Source organism: Diadema antillarum, unplaced genomic scaffold, assembly GCF_040938485.1.
Source record: "Diadema antillarum isolate AM-2024a unplaced genomic scaffold, OU_Dant_1.0 seq00001392_RagTag, whole genome shotgun sequence".
NCBI classification, from domain to species: Eukaryota; Metazoa; Echinodermata; class Echinoidea; order Diadematoida; family Diadematidae; genus Diadema; species Diadema antillarum.
Window position 1 is genome coordinate 1 of NW_027272147.1, and position 22,528 is coordinate 22,528.

At 36.4% G+C, this 22,528-nt stretch overlaps 1 pseudogene; it reads right to left on the reverse strand.

Annotated features, from left to right (window-relative positions):
- Positions 1 to 577: 577 nt before the first annotated feature.
- LOC139708967 (uncharacterized) overlaps positions 578 to 22,528 on the reverse strand; it is a 70,714-nt pseudogene continuing 48,763 nt past the window's right edge.

Sequence of the window (22,528 nt, forward strand, 5' to 3'; positions counted from 1 at the left end):
TGAGAGGGATAGATATACCCTAAGATCCATGTATAGAAATCAGAGAAAAAAAGGTTTTTTTTTCTGAAGGCAGTTGCAGAGGCTCTAGGGAAAGCTTTGTAAGTTAAAAGTTTTACATGTTATCATAAAACAGTGATATCAGTCACAATCACATAATTATGCAAATCAGAAAGATGATGATACCAAAGCATCTCTCTGATCTACACACAAAACATGTGCTACATTTCCTTTTCATTTCATTTCATTTCATTTTCTTGTTTCTTGTATGGTACAAATAATCAACTGTAATCACTTTTAGAAATATACACATGGTTCATAATAATTCATGGCTGATTTTGCACATGAAAGGTAAGCAAATTATCGTGACAGAGAACGGAGACCTAATAAAAGAAAAAAAAGTCAAGGTACCATACAGCGAGGATCCCCAGTAATACAGCATAATATTGTAAATTTATGAAAAAATAAGTAATGACAATTGTCAAACAGGACGCATCGCAGTTGCAAAATCATTAAACTGATATCAAATATGACTGTTACATCTTGCTGTGAGCAAAGCAATGGACTAAAGCCAACTCACAGCATTTTCCTCCGTAGGGGAAGCCCCGTGATCCAGGAGAACTCTGACGACCTCTTTGTGACTCCTGCAGCAGCCAGGTGGAGAGCACTGGAGCCGTTTGTCTGTCAGGGTGGACCAGGGGTAATGTGGGGTGAAGGGTTAAGGTTCAAAGGACTTTGCAAGTCATTTCGGAATGCACAACACATTGACATACATGATGAACATAATTATATAGCTGGTCTGTCATTCATATGCGCAATATAGATGTACCTCAACACTATTTACCTTTCATACTTGCCTTCTTGTAAAGATGATAAAGGGTGTAATAGAGACATATGAATGCAACAATAAGAACAAAATAAGGCTTTCAGTAGTCCAATCAATTAAAGTGGAGTTGCAATTTTACTGGTTTAAAAAGTAAGCAAATATATGTGACCGTGCACCTCAAAACGAACATAAAGTCGCACACACTGATTTTGCATGAGGACTGAAAATAAGTGAAATGGGTCAACCTAGCCGAACTTGACTTTTTCATATTTTCTGAAAGAGCGGGTCTTCTTTTACATTATGCTAAAATTTGGTATCATAAAACGGGCGGGAAAGTGTGTTTTTTTTGCAGTTTATCTCGAACTTTTTTGATAGAATAGTGTGATTAGGTGTGTCTTTAGAATCCCTTTTTCATTTCTGAAAAACCTTGTCCACACTCTTCACTTTCAACTCTAATAACTTTTGAAAGGATAGTGCTACTGCTTTGAAAGTTGAGATTGATTATGGACAGAATGTGTTAATGAGGCACGCTTAATTTCAGTTTAATTTGATAATCCCTTCATTGTTGTTACTCTGGTGGTTTACTTCCTGTTTTTTGCCCCATTGATCATAGAGCCAGCAGGGTTTGGTAAAGATTAAGCGCTTGAATAGACACTATAATTCAGAGCCTCTTTTCTCAGTTCACACTTTTCCTGAGTTGGTGCTTTCTTTCCAATATTTATACAGGTTAGGAGAGTCCATTTGATTTGAGTTATACATCATTTTAAAGCTTAAAGTCTGCTCTTACAGAATATGGTCTTAACTAAAAATTCATGTCTGGCGACTTTTTGTTTGTTTTGAGGTGCAGTGTCACATATTGTCACTCTTAAGAGTTTGATTACCACTGTATTTATTGTATTTTTCTTGGGGTAAATTTTGAACTCTCATCTCTCCATGAAACAGATGAAATATTGTAAATTTGACAGAGTCTAGAAATTCATTACTGTCTGGAATACATCTGTACATCCTAAAAGGTTTTCTTCTGTGACAGAGTCTGATTACTTGGAGTCATTTTAATGAAGAGCCTGTTAAATGGAGCTGAAATTATAGTCCTATTTTTTCAGCATATATACCAAAACTGAGCAAAATACAGTGTATCATGTTTCTAGAGATGTGCCCCCAGCATATTCAAAATTAGCACAATGTTATTTTGTACTTTACAGACTGCTGGAAATGAAAGTTTGAACCTTGTGAACCTTGCTTCACTCAATCAGAAATCAAATAAGGTACCTTGTTCTTGGCAGTGCACACTCCATTTCGGTTGAACCTTAGCAGCTCCTTGACCACAGCCACACTGCCCTTGGAGGCTGCTATATGGGCACACGTATTACCCTCCTGTCGATAATGTCAACAAAATACCAAGGCAACATGAACATTATGTAGACTTCATTTATATAATTGTACTGAAATGACATCAATCTAATTTCTGTCAAATCTATGTGTTCTATATGTCTTTAGCTAGAATTATAATGGTAGTGATGTGAAAATTCATATAGCACCTATTACAAATGGTTTCTCAGCACTTTACAGATCATAACACCAATGAACATTGAGAATTAATTATAAAAAACATATAAACTAACTAAAGAGAACAAAAATCCATGAATTTCATAATCATTGGTATTTTTCTATAAGATTCACCCCCTATTTTAATTTTTGTTTCACACCTGTACCATGCAAATTTTACTATGTTACACACTTGCAAGAAACCTGAATGATCGCATTACATTCTGATGTCTCTTTTATGCCCTCATAAAAAATCATGGAAAACCGCAATTGACAAAATTGGAAAATTGTTCCTCCTCTTTCAAAAATGATTAGAAGAAGACATCGAAAAAATATATTGATGTGTGTCAATTTTTGCATATAAATGTACGTAAATTGTTCGAAGTAAATCTGCAAATATATAGATATAAATTCTTACAAAACAAACCATAATGGTGGTGACATTTATCAATTTAATTGGGAAATGTTAATCACATACTCTGCTGGAAAAGAGAGTGTTCTTACCGCATTTGCCATGGAAACCAACTCTGATTTGTGCTTGAGAAAAAGTTTGACGATGTCTGCATGGTCATTCTCTGCAGCCAGGTGAAGGGGTGTTTGTCCATGCTGAGGAGAAATGGGAACAATGGTTAGAATAGAGATATATTTCATATTACTGCTGGGATATAACTTATGTACTTAAAGGAATAGTAAAGTTTCGGTTTAGGTGGGGCTTCCAGTTTCCAACATTTTTCAATGATTATTTTTTGAGTTAATTAGAAACCTCTCTTGACAAATGAAAGAGCATATAATTTTAAATGCAAATTCAAAGTTTATTTGATAAAAATTGGCTTTGAAATGACTAAGATATCCAAAATAAAGCGATCCTATAAAAGGTTGGACCCACCTTTTATTAGGATCATTTTGTTTTACTTTGTTTTTAGATACCTCAGCCATTTCAAAACAGATATTCATCAAATAAATTTTGAATTCCTGTTAGAATTGTGTAATCTTTACCATTACATAGAGTGGTTTCTATCTCACAAAAAGTTAAAAGCTAGATTCTCACCTCAACCAATGCTAAACCATCCCTTTACATTAATCTTAATATTTAGATGTAATGTACAAATAGGTTACTAAGTATCTACACCAATAGGACTTTACTTCATTTGAGCTTTTCAGTATTAAAGTAGATCCCTGATTAGGCAAAAAAGAAACCATGTCACTTTAATTACATTGTTTCTTCATGCACTAGAAAACTGGTAAATGCAAAAAAGAGAGATAACTTTTAGGATGATTTTACCAGTTACTTTGAACTTTTCAACATTTCAGGCACAAGTGCACAGATTACCCAATCATATGGCAATCATTATTACACATGTCCACTTATGGTGATGCTAACAGCACCCTCAATGCAACAAATTTTAAGGTGCACGATCGAATTCAAATTGAAATTAAATCTAAAACAAAATGGCACTATGGACTACACAATAAAGAGGAAAATGTTTGTGAGAAAACAATAAGACATTGGGGAATAATGATCCACAAAGATTGATTCTAACCTTATGTGACTTTATGACTCTAAAATCATTGAGTCTGATTGTATCTACAGAAGGAAGGTGCTTTATATAACGACACATCTCTGATATACCATCAACAAAATGAGTGAAATAATGATGAGAAAAAGGCATGATCAAACTTTCAAACAATTTCTGACAAGTCTTTGAAATCTACAAACTATGTTGCACAGAAAGTCTGGAAAATATTTGAATGAAGAATGCAATAAAACTCATAAGAAGGTCTACTCAGGGAGGTGGGACCTCCTTGGTCTACTCAAGTTACCACAATGTACAGGTTTGTTGTTGTTTTTTTTTTGAGAAATATGAAAATAAACTAAACGAAACTGAAACTGAAAATTGAAACTAATAAGTTTTGATGTTGGTGGTATGGAATTTCAAAAAATGTGTGATATACAGAACAAACAGACTTTACATTAAGTGTGATTTCATGACAACACAAGTGGAAGAAATACATCTGAAATTCTCCACTCAACCCAGTGGCACAAAGATAGACACACTGTACTGACCCATATAACAAGACATAAAACTGAAATATACAACACTGATACAGTCATAAATATAGAAAAGAATAGATGCAACAAATTCAAGATTAAACAAAAAAGTGCATAAATGAAAAGTGATAACCTATCATGATCTCCTGAGCATAGTTGCTCATGAATTATGTTCAGTTTTGCAACATAAAATACTTGAGCAGAAGAGTCTCACTATAAAGAAGTCCAGTAAACTTTTGCATAAACATCCCCTACTTTATCCAAAGTAATTGTGTACAAATTGAAGAATATTACGATACTCAGACATTGGAATTAGCATGATATTCTTTTCCCAGAATGACATGCATAAATAAAATACAAGTCATGCAATCAAAGTAAAAAGTAATCAGTGATATCTAAACAAAAACAAATATAATCAAAAGATACATATTGGAAAGACAGAAAACATAGTTGACTGAACTTTACGTCAAAAGTCAATGTGTGGAATGCAGTGCACACATACATAAACTTTTGATCACTGATATTTTGAATTTTTTCAGCATTTTGGGAGCGGTAATTATGAGTAATTCCATTACTACACGACCATATGTACTTCATAAAATAATGTCCATTCTGCTAATCATCAGTGTAAAATCCATCTACATTTTTCAAATATGTACTATAATCGTTAGGGTTTGATTGGACATGAGGTTGCCATATTAAATCCAAATGAAACAAGAGCTACGCATGTCTTTTATGAAGTTAAAAACAAACAAAACCAAAATATATGAGAACTTCGAATATATATGAAAATTATAACAAGATGTCATGCATACAGTCTTACAAACACACATTAATATCAAACTTACTACATCGTCAATTTTGATCTGTCAAGTTATGAACAGAAAGCATACACTTAAAGTGTTAGTTTTATCATATTGGAAGAGGAGAACAATCTGTTAGTAGATAAAGTACACAGAGAAAAGTCAACAGGTACACATCAGGTCGTAGCACCAAACTCTTATCACATATATCTCGGATGGAAAAGTTGTGAGAAAATCTGGATCTTTGCAGCCCTGTCTTTATTGTTTTTAAATTCCATACATCATATGTATATTTTGTTCTCAATATCACCATTTTTGGCAATCAAAATGGTTGAATCACACAACAACCCTAGAACCTAGTTTGGAGTTGCCTATTTGTCCAGTGTGACAAAATCAAGGCATAAACATTATGTTGGCTGGCTGGGGAGAAGAGAAAGTTTTGTAAGAGCAACTTTTTTGAGGATTTATTTCATATAACTTCATTTGCACTTTATTTGTTCCTCGCCACACCCACACCTGTTGTTACATTGTTTTGAACTGGTAAAACATTATTGTGCCTGTAAAGTTGCCTTTAAGGATTGTACATGTGTCTGTTATGCTGAATCCTAAATGTTTGACTTGCAAGTTCTTTACTGGCATACTTTCTGTATTTTCATCTAATCTCATTTGCAAACAGCTATCAGCATCAACACAAGACAGATGATTCCAGTCAAACTGTTTTCAGCTTGATAGAATGACAAATGAGTCTATTTCTAAAACCACACTCCATCTCCTTGTTGAAGATGAAAAAAATTTGCATGGCTGGCATTACCCAATTTGAACACCAAACTAAGAAATATCATATGTAACAAGAATCAGCTTGGGGATATCACAAGAAAGACAATAGCAGAAATTCATGCTGAATTAGGATAATTGTACATAGTTAGATACCGACAAACTTACACTAACTGGACTGTAGTCAATTATAAAATCAGGCAGATCTAACAATCACCACAATCAATATTCAGGGTGGCCCAGAAAGAACGGAACACTTAAGATCTTTAATTTCATCAATATCGTTGCAAATGTGTCATTATTTTGCATACTACTGGAAAGGCCATTCTTTTTCCAATAGAATGACACCAAATTCTTTAATTTTGCTTGATGTGTTATGATTTCAGGACTATTTTTGTCAACCCTGGCAATTTTGCACTCTCAGAGATACCGAAATCAGCGAGAATTCGGCTTGCCATAGAACCAGTAGCGTTCACAATGTGTGGAATGTGGGGCGGAAGGGGATTGTTATTGTCCGTTATCATTGTGAATAATGTGAATGTCATTGTGAATATCATTGTGAATGCTACTGGTTCTATGGGAAGCCGAATTCTCGCTGGTTTCGGTAGCTCTGAGAGTGCAAAATTGCCAGGGTTGACAAAAATTGTCCTGAAATCATAACACATTAACCAAAATCAAAGACCTTGGTGTCATTCTATTGGAAAATGAATGGCCTTCCCAACACTGTGCAAAATAATGACATAATTGCAACAATATTGCTGATATGAAAGATCTTAGGTGTTTCGTTCTTTCTGGGCCACCCTGTATAGCATAACAATATTCCAGTTTTCCAACATACAAGTAGTGAAAAGGAGTCAGAGACTGCAAACCAACACTGTCAAGTTTCTTGAAGCTGAAGGTAGCTCCTGATTGTCTCATCACATCAGACATTATTATCATTTTAGTAAAAAAAAAAATCCTACAAATAAGCTATACAAGTCTACAGCTTCATAGAGCTCCCTTTCCTCACAATAATCAACTATCATGATAGTTTTTTGTTGTTGTAAAGATTGGCATAACGAAAAAGAAGATGAAAGAAACAAAGAGGCACCAGAAGATTAGCAAATTGAGGAGACTTACTATGTCTGTGGCATTTGAATCTGACTTGAGTTTCAGCAATGTTTCACACACTTGGAGTTGACCATTCTGGGCTGCAAGATGAAGTGCTGTTTTCTTGGACTGCACGGGATAAAACAAAATGCCATGATGTGAAAAATCTCACAATTCAGCAAACTTGATATCATGGAATGCTCTTAAGATCAGAAACATAAACAGTGTTCTTTCATTGGTCTGTATGTACATTTTGTCACAAAATAAATGTGATTGTACAATAAACTCAATTCCCCCCTTTTTTTTCCTGTGAATGTTGCAAGATTTTAAGCTATTATTTAAAGCACTATTACACATTTACTGCCATGAAACACTCTTACAGAGTGTAGTGAGATTGTGGTGATTTTAAAAACAGGGAAATGAATGCTTACAAAGAACTTATCCTCTGTCATAAATTAGTGGCAATGTATGTAAGTTTCAGCTGTATAAAATGTATGACAGATGGTAAATGGAAAGAGTAAACAGGTTGTACCCCTCATTCCTGGGCCTTTATCAGGAGAAACATAAAAACTTCAATCATCCTTTCACAATTTCTTAGATTTGATAAAACATATGAAGTTTCAAAAAAAATAACCCTAGGATGAATAAACTATAATAAAAATTTGACAATTCCTTTTAATAGAGTGATCCAGAAAGTAATAGATAACATACATGTCATGATCAATACAGTTAAAATTTCAGTGTTCATCGAATTGCTAATTTGAGGCCATGTTGTGAGGTGGATCACATTTCAGAATTGTTGCCATAGAAATCACTGACTTGGTCAGTCTGTACAAGGACTGACCAGTGAGAGGGCATCAATGGCCGCCCCATGGTTGTGGATTAATAGATTGACCAGCTCATTGTGTCCATTCTGGGCAGCGAGGTGGAGTGGAGTCACACCAATCTTGGACTTGGCATTCACAAAGGCCTTGTGCCATAGCAGGACGTCGGCCACTGCCAGATGACCGTTCTCAGCTGCTAGGTGGAGGGCTGCCTTGCCATGCTGTGCGGTGGTCAAACATATATATGTGTACAATTCGCAATGATCAGGTGTTAAACATATAATATGAAACTTTTTGCAGACACAATATTTCACAAGTGGGGATGCTTATGACAATTTCATGAGTCATGGTTGAACATGCGATTGGAAACACAGTAACAATATGAAAAGTAAATTACAATGCTGTTCACAAGAAAAGTTAGCCTTTTTTGGCTTGAAGATGATACACAATGCATTTCTGTTGTTCATTCTTCAAATAGTACATGGACTTGCAAAATCACTGAAAATAGTAACACCACCAAACATATGGCGCATAGGGTATCATAATGATAGAAGACTGCATCGTTTGTTCTGCTTATATTATGATACACTAGTATGTTTTCCATGTCTCTTATTCCTTTTAATGGACACATTGTGACATGATCGAAATCTACTTTTTTGTTGCATAAAAAAACTTCAATAGGGCCATTATCACAAAAAAAGTGAGTTTGTGGCAGCACATGACATCTAGCCAAACGTACATAGTTCTTCTTGATGTAAATAAGGGAAATATATGATATAACTGTAAAATCTTGCTAGAAAACACAGAAATTGTAGATTTAAACTGTTACATCTTACTCACCTCATCAAAGACATCAACTCTTGCATTCTGCTGCAGTAGAATCCTCATTATTTCCTCATGGCCCTCTTCACTTGCCACTAATAGGGGTGACCAGCCATTCTATACCAGAGGGATTTCAAAGAGAACAAAAATTAAACACTTTAAAATGTACAACAACCATCCTATCAAATTCTGCTGTCAAACAAGTTGAAATCGTCTGTTGAGAATGAGAAGGGCGTTAAGTCATCTTGAACACTATGGGTTTTGTGACATCTTAACGCCCTTATCATTCTCAACCGACGAAATATTGTTGAAGAAGAAAGATTATACTAAAAAAAATCTCAATAGAAAGTTGCAAGCTGGACTGTAAACATACCAAAGACTATTCCTCTAGTAGGGACTCTATATTTCTCTGCTTCATTTCAGTTTAAAGCATAGAGGTTCATTTGTTTCAAATTTCTGAGCAGTGAAAACTTTGATATTGAAGAACTGAAGAGTATACAGATACCTGTTGTAGTATCATATAAAGCATATTAACTAACCTTGTCCTTCTCTCTACAAGTTTATAATCTTACAAGTTTGGTCTAATTCTTGACTTTCTCTCACAAAGGTGATTTGAAATCTTGCAATGAAATCTTGTTATTTTCTAAAACACTGGTGCATAAAGTTCCCATATTGCAGCACTCAGGCAATGCTCACAGTTATTGTCACTAACATTTACTCAGTCGAGTGAGCTGCAGTACAAATATGCACCCTTCAAGGTACTGACAAGCAAATGTGAATATAATATGAAGAGTTTTATTGCAAAACGATCTAACTCCATTCTTGTTCGACCCATTCCTTACGGGAACCTGGTATACCAGGTTCCCGTGGGAGCAACTGATATACGGGAACCTGGTATAACAGGTTCCCAAGATGAAGACAAGCGAGCCTACTTTCGCGGCCTAAATTACTGTTTCTTTGTGTTGTAATACCCCCCAAAAAATGGGTTTGATAAAAAGATAAGAATTTATCCTATCACCATATGTTCTCTTTCTGTTGGAAAAATGTGTATATCACAGTATTATTTACCTTTTTCTGAGTTAGTTTGCACTTGTTCTGCTATAAAACTTGTATGAACATGTACATAGTGATCATCAAGGCTGAGCTCGAGTAGATTTCTGTGTTAGCTGACCCCAGTCATCCCATTGAAGTGCCCGGTTTTGTGTAGAACAAAAGAATCTGTGAGCCCATCAGCGCACGCTCTATTCATACCTCGCACTTGATTGATATTTTCATTGTTCGATGGCACATGTAGTTGACCGCGGGGAGGGGGATGCATGCACCGCTTGACTACTTTCGCACAGGTGGATTACCAACCTGTCTGTTCTCTGATCGACAGGCAAAAAGAATCACATTTTGGGGCATTCAGGCACTCAGAGAATTGCGGAAGGAACGCGTTAACAAGTTGAGATATTTGTGATTAAAGCATTAAAACATAGAAAATAATATGAAAATACAGCATATTTTTTATCATAACTTCTAGAATATTCCTTGTTATGTCTCAAGTGAGGTATTACTGGTAAGGTTTAATTCTACTCCATCTGATGATGGACTTTGAAATATTTAAAAATGGTGCTTAGCTCATTTTGCAATAAAAACTCTTCATATGATTTTTACATTTATTTCAAGTATTTCTATGAAGTACTAAAGGGGCTGATGTACCTTGCTCTGTTTATTGACAGCTAGTTGAGTCATGTTTGGTCCAAGGTGTTGTACCATCTTCATCAAGATGTCCGAATTGCCAGCCCTGGCACAGTAATGCAGTGGGGTCTCATGTGTCTGCAACATGAACAAAAAATTGAAAGAGAGATCAACCTAAATTCATTGTCTCTCTACTGATAGGGTTATTGGATGTGTGCTTTAATACAATCATTGTACTTTCAATACAACTTTGAGGAAGTTGTATTATATCATTGTGAAAAAACAGTAGTTATAATTGTAGTTTAAATAAAGGGAAACATATAAACATATGGATTTTCCATGCATTAAAATTCAAAAAGTAGTTTAAATACAGGCTGACATACTGCAATATGGACTTTCCACGCATTGAAATCAGAGAAACTAGAACAATACCTGGTCCTTTCAAAGTCCATGAAAGGACAATTTTTATTTGTGATCTTGGACCTAGACATGTGAAAGTGTACAAGATTTGATGTAAATACAGTGTATGATGTTCGGGCAGCCAACATTGCCACATGAGGAAGGCTTTGAAGAAGACTCAGGGAGATACTTGTTGACTACATGAACATGAACAAGCAACAGTTCTTCCCAAATCAAATTAAATCAGGAAGACTTACATTATCCTTTTGTCGGGATATGAATGGACAAGCAAAGATGACCAAGGAAGATGTGTAAGAAACAGGTGGAAATAGACCAAGGAAGATGTGTAAGAAACAGGTGGAAATAGAACAGGTGGAGGAAGAGCTTGGGAAGGTTTGCTTGAGAAGGGAGGAGTCCCGAATTGGACAGATGGCGAGAAGGTGTGAAAGCAGTTTTTGTAAGAGAGAGGTAAATCTGGTTGTCCCTGTTATTGGGGACAAATCTGGATAAAAAATGGATGACGATGATGGCCAAGATGGTGGTGATGGAGGTGATGATAGTGATGGTGGTGATGATGATAGTGATGGTGGTGATGATGATGGCAAAGATGATGGTGGTGATGGACAGGTGATGGTGATGGTGATGGTGATGGTGATGGTGATGGTGATGGTGATGGTGATGATGCTAATGATGATGATGATTGTAATGATGGTGGTGATGATGGTGATGATGGTGGTGATGACGAAAAAGATGACTTGGTGGTGATGACGATGTAAGTTTTCAGGGAGCCTCCTACAATCTCACGGTGAGTTGACAGACGTAAGATGCACTGGTCCCTGAGTACCACCTACCAGTTTGGTAATGATGTTGATGTCTGCATCATACTGTAGGAGGAGAGCCATAATCTCCTCATCCTCCCCTGGGTAGTGAATCATATCCTTAGTGATCTCTGCTGCATAGTGAAGAGGTGTCTCACCCTCCTGCAAATTGGCAACAATTCACAAGTATTGCTTGAATTACATACCCAGATACCTTCACTTTCGTCACATTAATGAAATGAAATATAAGATCTTCTTCTCCTTTTTCTTCATATTCTCTTTCTGATAAATTGCCGCTATTGTTCCCTTTATTTATTTTTTATTCAGACAACTGGAAATTGAGGGCCCGACTGATCTAAAAACATCTTGAGGCCAGCTTGGCTTGGTACAGTGAGAAGACTCCTCAACAGCCCATTACACTTGACCTTACAGTCTTTAATCAAGGAGCTCTTTGCTCTATCTCTACACTGAACATTATCATATTCTCTGAAGGCAAACTTACCAATAGCCACTGAGTAGACTGCTGCTGCTATGATAAGTCAGTTTGTCTGTCATTCTGTCTATTTATCAATCAGTACTCATCAGTACATATCAAAATGATGCAAAAAAATGTATGGACCCTTTAAGAATATCAAGCAACCCAATCAAAACCATCACAGACATCATCAAAGTCATCTCAAAGTGAGTCCTGGAAGTAGAAAACGATATACAAAACTCCACCCCACACACACACACTTCCTTTGGATGATAGCTTTGTTTAAAAGAAGGACTGCAACACAGATGTCTTACCACACTCTGTTCATTGACACTCTACTCATATCATCCAAATGGTGCTTTCATCTCTGCCCCCTTGAAATTGAATACAATAAGAGAACCCCCCCCCCCCCCCCCCCCCCCCAGCACCCACTCTCTGGGCTGAGTTTGTTTTGAAGTAGGATTGCAGCAAAGATGTCTTACCACACTCTGTTCATTAACTGCCATGATAGATCAAGATGAGACATGCCATTTTGGAGAAAGTCAACAATGTGTTTTTTTTCCATCTTACCCCGAGAAATAGAATGCAATAAAGGACCACCGTCTTCTCCCCCTCCCCCCCCCCCCCCCACCACCCACTCTCTGGATGAGCTGAGTTTGTCTCGGAGGATTGCAACACAAATGTCTTACCACACTCTGTTCATTGACGGCCATGATGGCATCAAGACGAGACATGTCATTATGGAGGAAGTCAATGAGAAGTTTGACGATGGCGTAGTGGGCGTGTCTGACGGCGATGTGGATCGGATTCTCTCCAGACTGTGGTAGAAAAATAAATCACATTAAAACATTAACCTAGCCCTCTTTATACCCTCAATGTCATCATCTCCAATAAGCCATGGATTTTAAATGCTGTAGATGCACTTGAAACCACTTAAGGCAAAAGCACACTCATTGTCACATAACGAGAATGTGTTTTACAGAAGTTTCAAAAAGGGTTTAGTGACATTTAGTGACAGTTTGATTTTTTACACAATTGTAATAACTGTCACATATAATATGTGTCTCAAGAAGATACAAGTATAAGAAGGTCTGAACATGTCTATGAAATAGGCCGGCGCAAAAAAAAATACATTTGTTCTGATTTTCTTTCAATACTGGAAAACAATTTGGGAGTGCCTCAAAAGAAGGCTGTTATTTGAGATTTACAAACTCTCAGACTGGCTAAACTTATCATGTCATGCCAAAAGATGAACGCTCAACCTAGAACAGGCTACCATTATAGTCGGTGAAATATTATTCATAAGCAACACCAGAGGTGGCCACAGTATAAAGGTCTCTAACATATACCACACTTTCAGGGGACTTTGTTCTGACCACATAGAGCACATGTCATATGACAACACGGAGGGAGGGACTGGCGCAATCATCTAGATGAAAACAAAAATCTGCACGCAAAAATATTGCTCTTTGTCATGTCATTTAAACCTGTGAGCATCACATGCCTTCATGAAATGCATAAAAGAAAACACCCTGTACAGGAGCATCAAATTAAAGCCAAGATTAACATATCCCATGGCGATTTGAAATGATCCTACCCCAATCCATCCATTATGGCTGGGAAAGAGAAGTCCCATTTTAACAGACCTTACCTCGACAACATCCAAGCAACATTCTGTGGGGACTGTTTTAAAAGGCAAGGTTAAGAAAAAGTTACCCGGACGCTACCTGGACGTTGCTGCAGTAACAAGGCTCTGTTAACCCGTGAGGATGAGTCCCGACTATACTCGGGCAGGTGTCTATGGGAAATGCGTGTTGTAGCAAAATCAGACTGCCCTCTATTGGTCAAAATGGAGTTTAAGTGTTTTATCTCACCTTTGACAGACAGACTGCATCAGCTCCATCCTCCAGAAGAGCTTCCATCATCTTGATGTGACCATGTCTGGAGGCTATGTGCATCGCTGTCTCTCCATTCTATTAGCAGCCAGACAGAAATATATCATTCCTCCCTAGTTGGTATCCAATAGCAACCTTTGTTTGCAAGGCATCAAATAGGGACCTATACCCCTTTATGTGCCCACACACTTAGCTCAAACTTCCAAAGCTTTTTTTTTTGTTAGCATTCAGTAATCGATACAAACTTAACCCAGTTATAGAATTACAGAGCCCACTTAGGTATAGCAATGTGTCTCAGTCTCAGGGAGGCCATGGTGACACAATAGGAACTTACGGTGAAAAGCTAACCTCTTTTCATTGACAATTAGTTTTCTAGACAGCTGTGCCAATCAACAAAGAAAGAGTCCCACCATGCATGCAAGTCAGCGAACACAGCACAATAAAGGTCAAACATGTACATAATCAAACTAGAGATGTCATTATTTACTTAGTGAGTTAAGTCACTGCCTACTGGAACCATGGGGGGTTCCATGTATGAATATACAATGTATGAATATACAAATTCACCACCTTGCAGAAGACATGGTGTACTGTAGAAGTGGAAATTTTCGCAGTGTTGAAGTATTCACACATTTTGCGCAACCCGAAACTAGTGGAAAATAAAAGCAAGCAAATAGTTTTGCTTTCCATATGTTCCAGTAGCTGATGTCATGATTCCGCGGAATTAAAAACACGCGAAACTCTCCTTACCTCACCAAGCACGAAAAATAAGTCGCGCGAAAATATCCACTTTTACAGTAATCTGCAAAGACTTCTCAGATGAACACATATCTCTACCTTGAAATTACTGTGACATACTAACATGATATATTTAAGATATTTTTCTCAGGGGAAGGGAAATGAATAAAAAATATATGACATATTACAAATCAAAATTTCTAGGTATAATTCAAGTATAATCAAATGTATTACAACAAATATTTCCTTCTGCTTAGTTAATTTTGAAAAGGCAGAGAAAAAGAGGGGGGTTTGGGATGGAAAGTGGGTGTTTCACTGGGGAAAAACCCTAAAAATAAAATAGTAACAATGAGCCTCTTTTCAATGTCATTTTCTGTCCTAACATATTACTTCTATTCATCTCTTGATAGATGTAGAGTTAAAATAAAGTACACAGAGTTTTTCTATATCATCATATGACACCAAGGCAGAGATATGACCTTTTGTCACTCACCGTCATAGTGGCGTTCACATCTGCCCCACTCTTCAGGAGCATCTCAGCTACCTTCTCCCCTTCCTTGATCCTAGCTGCTATATGGAGAGGGGTCTCCTCAGCCTTGGGGAGTAACAAGAAATGAGGAAAAAAGATATCGTGAGACAATGTCAATACAACAGGAATGTAATGGTGAAGACGAGGCTAATCCTTTGATATTCATTCATTCATTCCTTCATTCCTTCATTCCTTCCTTCATTCCTTCATTCCTTCATTCCTTCATTCATTCCTTCATTCATTCCTTCATTCATTCCTTCATTCATTCATTCATTCCTTCATTCCTTCATTCCTTCATTCATTCATTCATTCATTCATTCATTCCTTCATTCCTTCCTTCATTCCTTCCTTCATTCCTTCCTTCATTCCTTCATTCATTCCTTCATTCATTCCTTCATTCATTCATTCATTCATTCATCCATTCATTTATCCTTTCACTCACTTATTACCTCCGCCAAGGGAGGAGGTTATGTTTTCATTATCGTTGGTTTGTTTGTTTGTCTGTGCACAAAATAACTCAAAAAGTTGCGCACGGATTTTAATGAAACTTGCAGGAAAGGTTGAGAATGATGCAAAGAACAGATGATTAAATTTTGGTAGAAATCCGTAAATTTTTATGGATTTTACGAAGGATTTTCGATATTTTGCCAAATAGGGTCAATGAACTTGGGAGTTCAAGCTGCGCATTTTTTAGGTTTTCATACGCCCACTAAAGTGTGTGCTTTAGTTTCTGCTAGGGCGAGGCGTGCTGCGCAGCTGAGGGTTTATGACGTAACAAAGGCTTCTATATTGGGAAATCGGGCAATTTTTCAGCAGCAGCTCCATGCGTACATATGAGTGGAAATCACTGATTGCTATGGAAGAGCAAGATTATTGGTAGAAAGTAGCTGCTTGGCAGAGGTCTGCGCTCTCAGAGTGCTTACTAGTTTATTCAGTCTTTCATTCATTCATTCATTCTTTCACTCATTCATTCATTCATATTTGCGTGCCTTTATTTTTGCGCTAGCTTTTGGTTGCGCAAAATGCGCAAAAAATTTCCACACTGCGAAAATTTCCACTTTTACAGTAGATGATATTCAGTAGGAAAAACGTATCTGCACACACATTGTATTTCGCATTATTATATATTGCATATAACGGTATAGCCTTCAGTCAAGTCTTTAATTCTTATTTCTTGCCTTTCCTCCCTTGAGCTGCACCTGTGCTCCATGTCCCAGTAGAGTCTGCACTACTAGCGGCTTACAGTGCTGCACTGCTATGTGAAGGGCTGTGTAGTTATCCTGTTTGATATGATGAGATTGGGATGAAATACAGCAAGAATTAATATTGAACTCACTCATGTCCTTGATTTGTTAATTTGTGTATTTTGAATTTACTGTTACTTTCTTATCATGTTGGAAGGCCTCCAAGCATAACAGAGTATAAACAACTAACAGGCTACCCTGGGTAAAGAATGAACAAATAAATGACTAGATTATAGATAAATAAACAAGTGAATAAATAGATAGATAGATAGATAGATAGATAGATAGATAGATAGATAGACAAAGAGAGATAGATAGATAGATAGACAAAGAGAGATAGATAGATAGATAGATAGATAGATAGATGAATAAATAAATAAATAAATAAATAAATAACTGAATAAATAAATAAATAAATAAATGAATAAACAGAGAAATACATTAATAAATAAATGAAACAAATAAATGACTGAATAAATACATTTACGCATACCAACATAAGAATATCATACAAAAAGTAAATAAATAAATGACTGATATTCATAGTAACCCATGTCATACTTTCTCTGTACCAGGTAAGTCTCTAATAAATTGCCAAGACAGAAAACTAGGTTTCTGTTTTGCTCTCTTAGCAGTGATTCCTTACGCTAGTTAGTAACGTTTAGTTCCGTTTTATCAGGATACATTTTGTGTGATTATGCTCAAAATAACACTGCATATGCTCTGTACAAATTAATCATCAATATTCCCAAATGTAGAAACAGACCTGAAGAATGAAATGTCAACATCAATAGTACATCTAAAATATTTCACTGCACTGGTGCATTTGAAGAGTTTGTTTGCAAAAACCGATAAGTCCATTTTTGAAGATTTTGAAGCACGATCTCTGTCATAAAGTACAAAATAATACCTTTTAAAATGATACATTTGTCACTACATATCAAGGTACATTCTTGAAGTTATGGTCAAAAGAAGCAAAAATGTTCTTATCATTCTCTCTATTTTTCTTGACCTTTAATCAGAAATATCTCCATTTGGCAAATATGGACTTATCGGTTTTTGCAAACAAACTCTTCATTTCTTTTGTGGTATTCTACTGACAAAGAGAAATTAGTCATATTTCTATATATCATCTATAATATATTTTTTCCTTGAGCATTGCACTGCTTCCCATGAAAACTAATCAATCAATGCGAAGAACTGCAACACCTGGTATTTTACAGGGAGCAATAACATATTTTGTTTGCTCTCTTTTTTATAGCATTTGGGGTTTTTGACAAGACTACACATTCAATCATTACACAATGGCCTGATGAATTAAGAGCTAATCACATAAATAATTGTTAGTATTTTGACATATTGAACTTCTGGGCACTGTCTCCTGTAATAAATTGAGAGATATGTTTTTTGAAGGAATTCCGTGTCTTTATTATTTGAGGCATATTTGCTTGCATAAATCATCGTGAAATATTACAAAATGATCCCATATAAACATATAAATTATCTGGGATCATAGAGTTATCATCGTTTGTCAATGTTCATCAGTGTGTGTGCCTCCAGACGTGAGCGAAGGTGTAAATTGGATGAGTGTTTACCATCAGAAGCTGTCAGAGTCTTCCGTTGCTAGGTTACCAACAACTGGTCTCTCCCACTTTGCACGTACGGGTGTCAACATGGGACCGATAAATACCCCAGTTGCTTGTCTGCTATGAAATGCTGAACTTCCGGTTCACCTATTTCTCCCATTCAGAAATATGCTTTTCCACATTATTTACAGTCAGAAAGCACAGTTTATCCTTCGTGATGCAAAGCTTGTCTTTTGTTTTAGAAGCAGAATTTTTAATATCCTAACAAGGCAGACAGAGATTAAAAAGTTAGAAATGTTACAATATTGAAAATGAAAGTAATATTACCAGATTACAAATTTCTAGGTCTAGGATACTTTTCGAATGCTAGTAACTGACTATATTGATGTGGTTTTTACCTGTCTTAAAGGGATCTTTTTCATTTCATTTTCCATTTTTTTTTATTGCCGGCTTTTACCAGGCAAGTTAAATCTAAACTGATCAATCATGATTTCCAGTAAAGAAAAGGAAAAAAAAGAAGAAAAAAAAACCTACACAGAAAATTATTTCAATATAATACATTGAAACAAGCAGAGCAAGTAAGAATGATCAACCCATTCAGATATTTGTGATCTGTCATACTACGGCAATACTACACATAATCTTTCCTGATATTTCACTACGACCAAATCATTCCTTAAAGCAGATTATTTCAATGAGAATAGAGGGATATATTTTAGTGGAATCAGGCAGGTGACACAAAATTGATATATATATTTTTTTCAAGTTGGAATAATGCCTTCCATGATGTCCTACAGAAGACTAAAACTGGTTGTTTCCATAGCAACGAAATGATCTCATTCAAACCATGTCATGTGCACGATCACATCATAAGATTAATAGGTATCTCTTTACTTTATATTGATGCCACTTTAATGACTGATTAATGTCAAGTTAGAAACTGTAAATATTTTCTGAGGGTTATATGCCCAAGTTTTGCTGCATTTCTACATTTCGTAAGAACCAAACCTCAAATAGTTGGAAGTGTCAATGTTTCCATTTAAAATTAATTGACATCATTAAATAATTTTGGAGTCAGGTTTGGATCTCATGCTCATATAAATGACTGTATCTACAAATCAACGAGAACATAAAACACTTTTTCTTTCTCACAGGTGATGTGAAAAGTCAACATAATGCATCATTAAAATATCATAGCTACCAAAATATTTGCATTAGTGGGAGGCTCTGTCGATTAATTCTCTATCAAGCAGGAATGTAAGTAGGTTTTCAGGGAACTAATTTCATCTTACAAAATAGGGTCGAAATAGGGTCAACTGAAGTGGACTTTACCCCAGGTTTGGTATCTAGCTGAAATATTGTGAAAGGGGAGACAGGAGGCCTAAAAAGGGTCAGTCTGGAACCAGTCTGGGAAGGGGGGGGGGTGTCACTGAAGGTTCCAGAAGGTTAAAGCTATATTACTTCAGTGATGGTGTGTATACTATATCTATGGACGCCAGCATCAGCATGTTTTTTTAAAGCAATGTCCTCCTAAACCCTTTCATTTACGTTTTTTTACAAGCCTGCTCAGGTGAAGCTATGTGCCTTTATAGTGTGACAGAGTTAAAGATAATATAAAGTTTTGGTACCTTTACAAAGTTTCCCTGAAGTTTGTATTTCAGGTTAAAATACCTTTCATATGACTAACACTGTGAGACATACTCGCCCAAAAGTGCTCTCATGTCTTAGTAATCATGCAATAATGTTGTACCGCGTCGAGTCAAACTAACTGCGTTGTGAATCATGCGCTCGAGACCAAATCCTTCCGTTTAAAACGAGCCGTTATTTTGCAAGAGTCACTACTGCAGTTCTCATCTAAATTGACGCTCTAGTAATCAAACATGAGTTATAATGCTCCCTAAGCATCATACTGACTAGCAGTTATATCCAGATACTTTGAATCATGGTTTCACTCTGTGAAATGCATCTCAACAGGAATTCCATTTTATCTTTAAGGTCATGGTGACACATTAGGGATTAGGTGGACTCCATTCACGGACAATTAGTTTCCAAACATTTGTGCTAACTGGCAAAGAAAGCAGTCCAGCATGCATGATGATTGGCAAAGCAAGAAAATGTTACATTTAATTGTGTAAATATGATATTGACATCCTCATGCCACCTTTTAGAGACGGGCAAGAAGAGGAGATATCCATTTTGTGTATGGAAGGAACAGAGGACCAAGTGCAAGCATTTTTTATATTCTTGCCATGTACACTTTAAAGGGATTGTACAGTTTTGGTTGAGATCTAATTTCAGGTTTCTAACATTTTTGGTGAGATAATGAGAAACTTCTTATGAAATATGAAAGAGCATGTAATTCTATGAGGAATTCAACATTTATTTGATGAAAATTGGTTTAGAAATGGCTGAGTTATCCAAAAGAGAGCGATTCTAATAAAGTGTGGGACCCACACTTTATTACGATTGCTTTGTTTTACTTTGTTTTTGGATGTTTCAGTCATTCCAAACCCGATTTTCATCAAATAAACTTTGAATTCCTCTTAAAATGGTATGCTCTGTACTATATCATAAGTGTTTTCTTGGTATCTCGCAAAAAAGTTAATAGCCCAATTCTCATCTCCACCAATACTGTACCATCCCTTTAAATGAATAATAACATTTACGTCTTAACACAACATGATTAGAATTCAGTAATGCCTCCAAAGTGTATGTTATGGGAATGTACATGCAGCAAATCAGCTTGATAAATACTGTCACTTCTATTTTCTGTCATGGCTGAAAGTTCTGGGCTCTATGAAAGATATTAGAATGGCAACTCTTGCAAGAATCGCAACTTCCATTAGCAACAACCAATCAGAAAGCAGGGTTCTTGTCATTACCACGGCATTTGCCACTGCAGCAAGAGTTGCTGTATCTTAGCAACTTTAGAAAAACATGAGGCCCTGGTGTACGTTCTTTTGATGCAGACCAACACAATATGAATATAAAAGAAATGCAATGTGATGTATTGTGCTGTATCTGATTTTACCTACCTTTGTTCTTGCATCCACTGAAGCACCTTTCTGTAGCAGCGCCCTGACGACTGCAGTGTGCCCTCGCTTGGCAGCTGCATGCAGACAGACTGCTCCAGCCTGAGGTCAAATACATACAAATTATAACATAATTATTAACCCACTGAGGACGGGCTGATTTTGCTGCAACAAGCATTTCCAATAGACACCTCCCCAAGTAATACTCAGGACTTGTCTTCAGTGGGCTTACATATCATTTTTCCAGAGGTGATAATTGGTTCTTATCAATGGCAAATAAATGCTGAAGACCTTTATCATTGGTGAATTCCCTGTTGAGTAGACATCTTACTTGCTGATGCATGGATACAAGTGCTGTGGATGCAATGCAATATTAGTCCTTTCCTGCTTTGCTTCTCTCACTCTTCATTTCTCTCTCTCTTTCTCTCACTCTCTCTCTCTCTCTACATATATATCTATACATCTATAAAATCTATCCAACTATCTATTTTTCTATCTATCTGAGGTATCCATCTCATCTGTCTATCTATGTGAAAAAAAATCTACGAAAATTCAACACATTTTCACTTCTCTTCCTCTGTGCTCTCCATTCAGCATTGATCTTGAGTGATTTATTGACCTGGTCTTTGTTTCAAAGTTGTACCATCCTGAAGAACTTTATTATTATTATAATGAAAGAGCGCTTGACTTGCCTTTCAATGATCAAAAGACAGTGGGAATAATTTTACACTTGTCAGTGACAAGTCAAGTTAATGTGTACTTTTTCAAAAATTGAATCTTGTTTAATTTTCTTTACACTTTATTTATATCATTCTATGCATGTGATATCACAAACTGTAGTAGTCTTCTCATCCAGCAGTGACTGCACAGATGCTTTGATTCATAACTTTTAAATGACTCACAAGTGTCTGATTTTCCTCAAACTGTCACTGATGTGTTCCGCTGATATTGCTGCATTTACTTACATCTTCATATATGTGAAGGTCAACAAGTACTTTAAGAGTGTGTCGAAAGAAATGACAATGTTAAAGACATGACAGCACAATCAAACTGTAGACACATATTTCAGAATGCACTGCCTTATCCTCACTATATCGGTCGGTGTCACTGTCACTACGATGCTCCACCAGTTTTTGTGTGAACAGCTGCAGATATCACCGAGCAAGAATTACAGTCTGATTTTCGATGTTGTAAACACTAACAACTTTGGTGTCCAACGAGTCTATTGGGGCTTCAGAAGTCTTTCAAAACTCAATTCTACCATATCATAATCTTTTATCACTCATCATATAAAAGTCTAGAAACATGAAGCGCCTGACAATGTGCAGAGAAAGAGCCAGCCCTATGACCCACCAAAATATGTAGGTGACTCAAAATTGCGAGCAGAACATTCTATTGATGC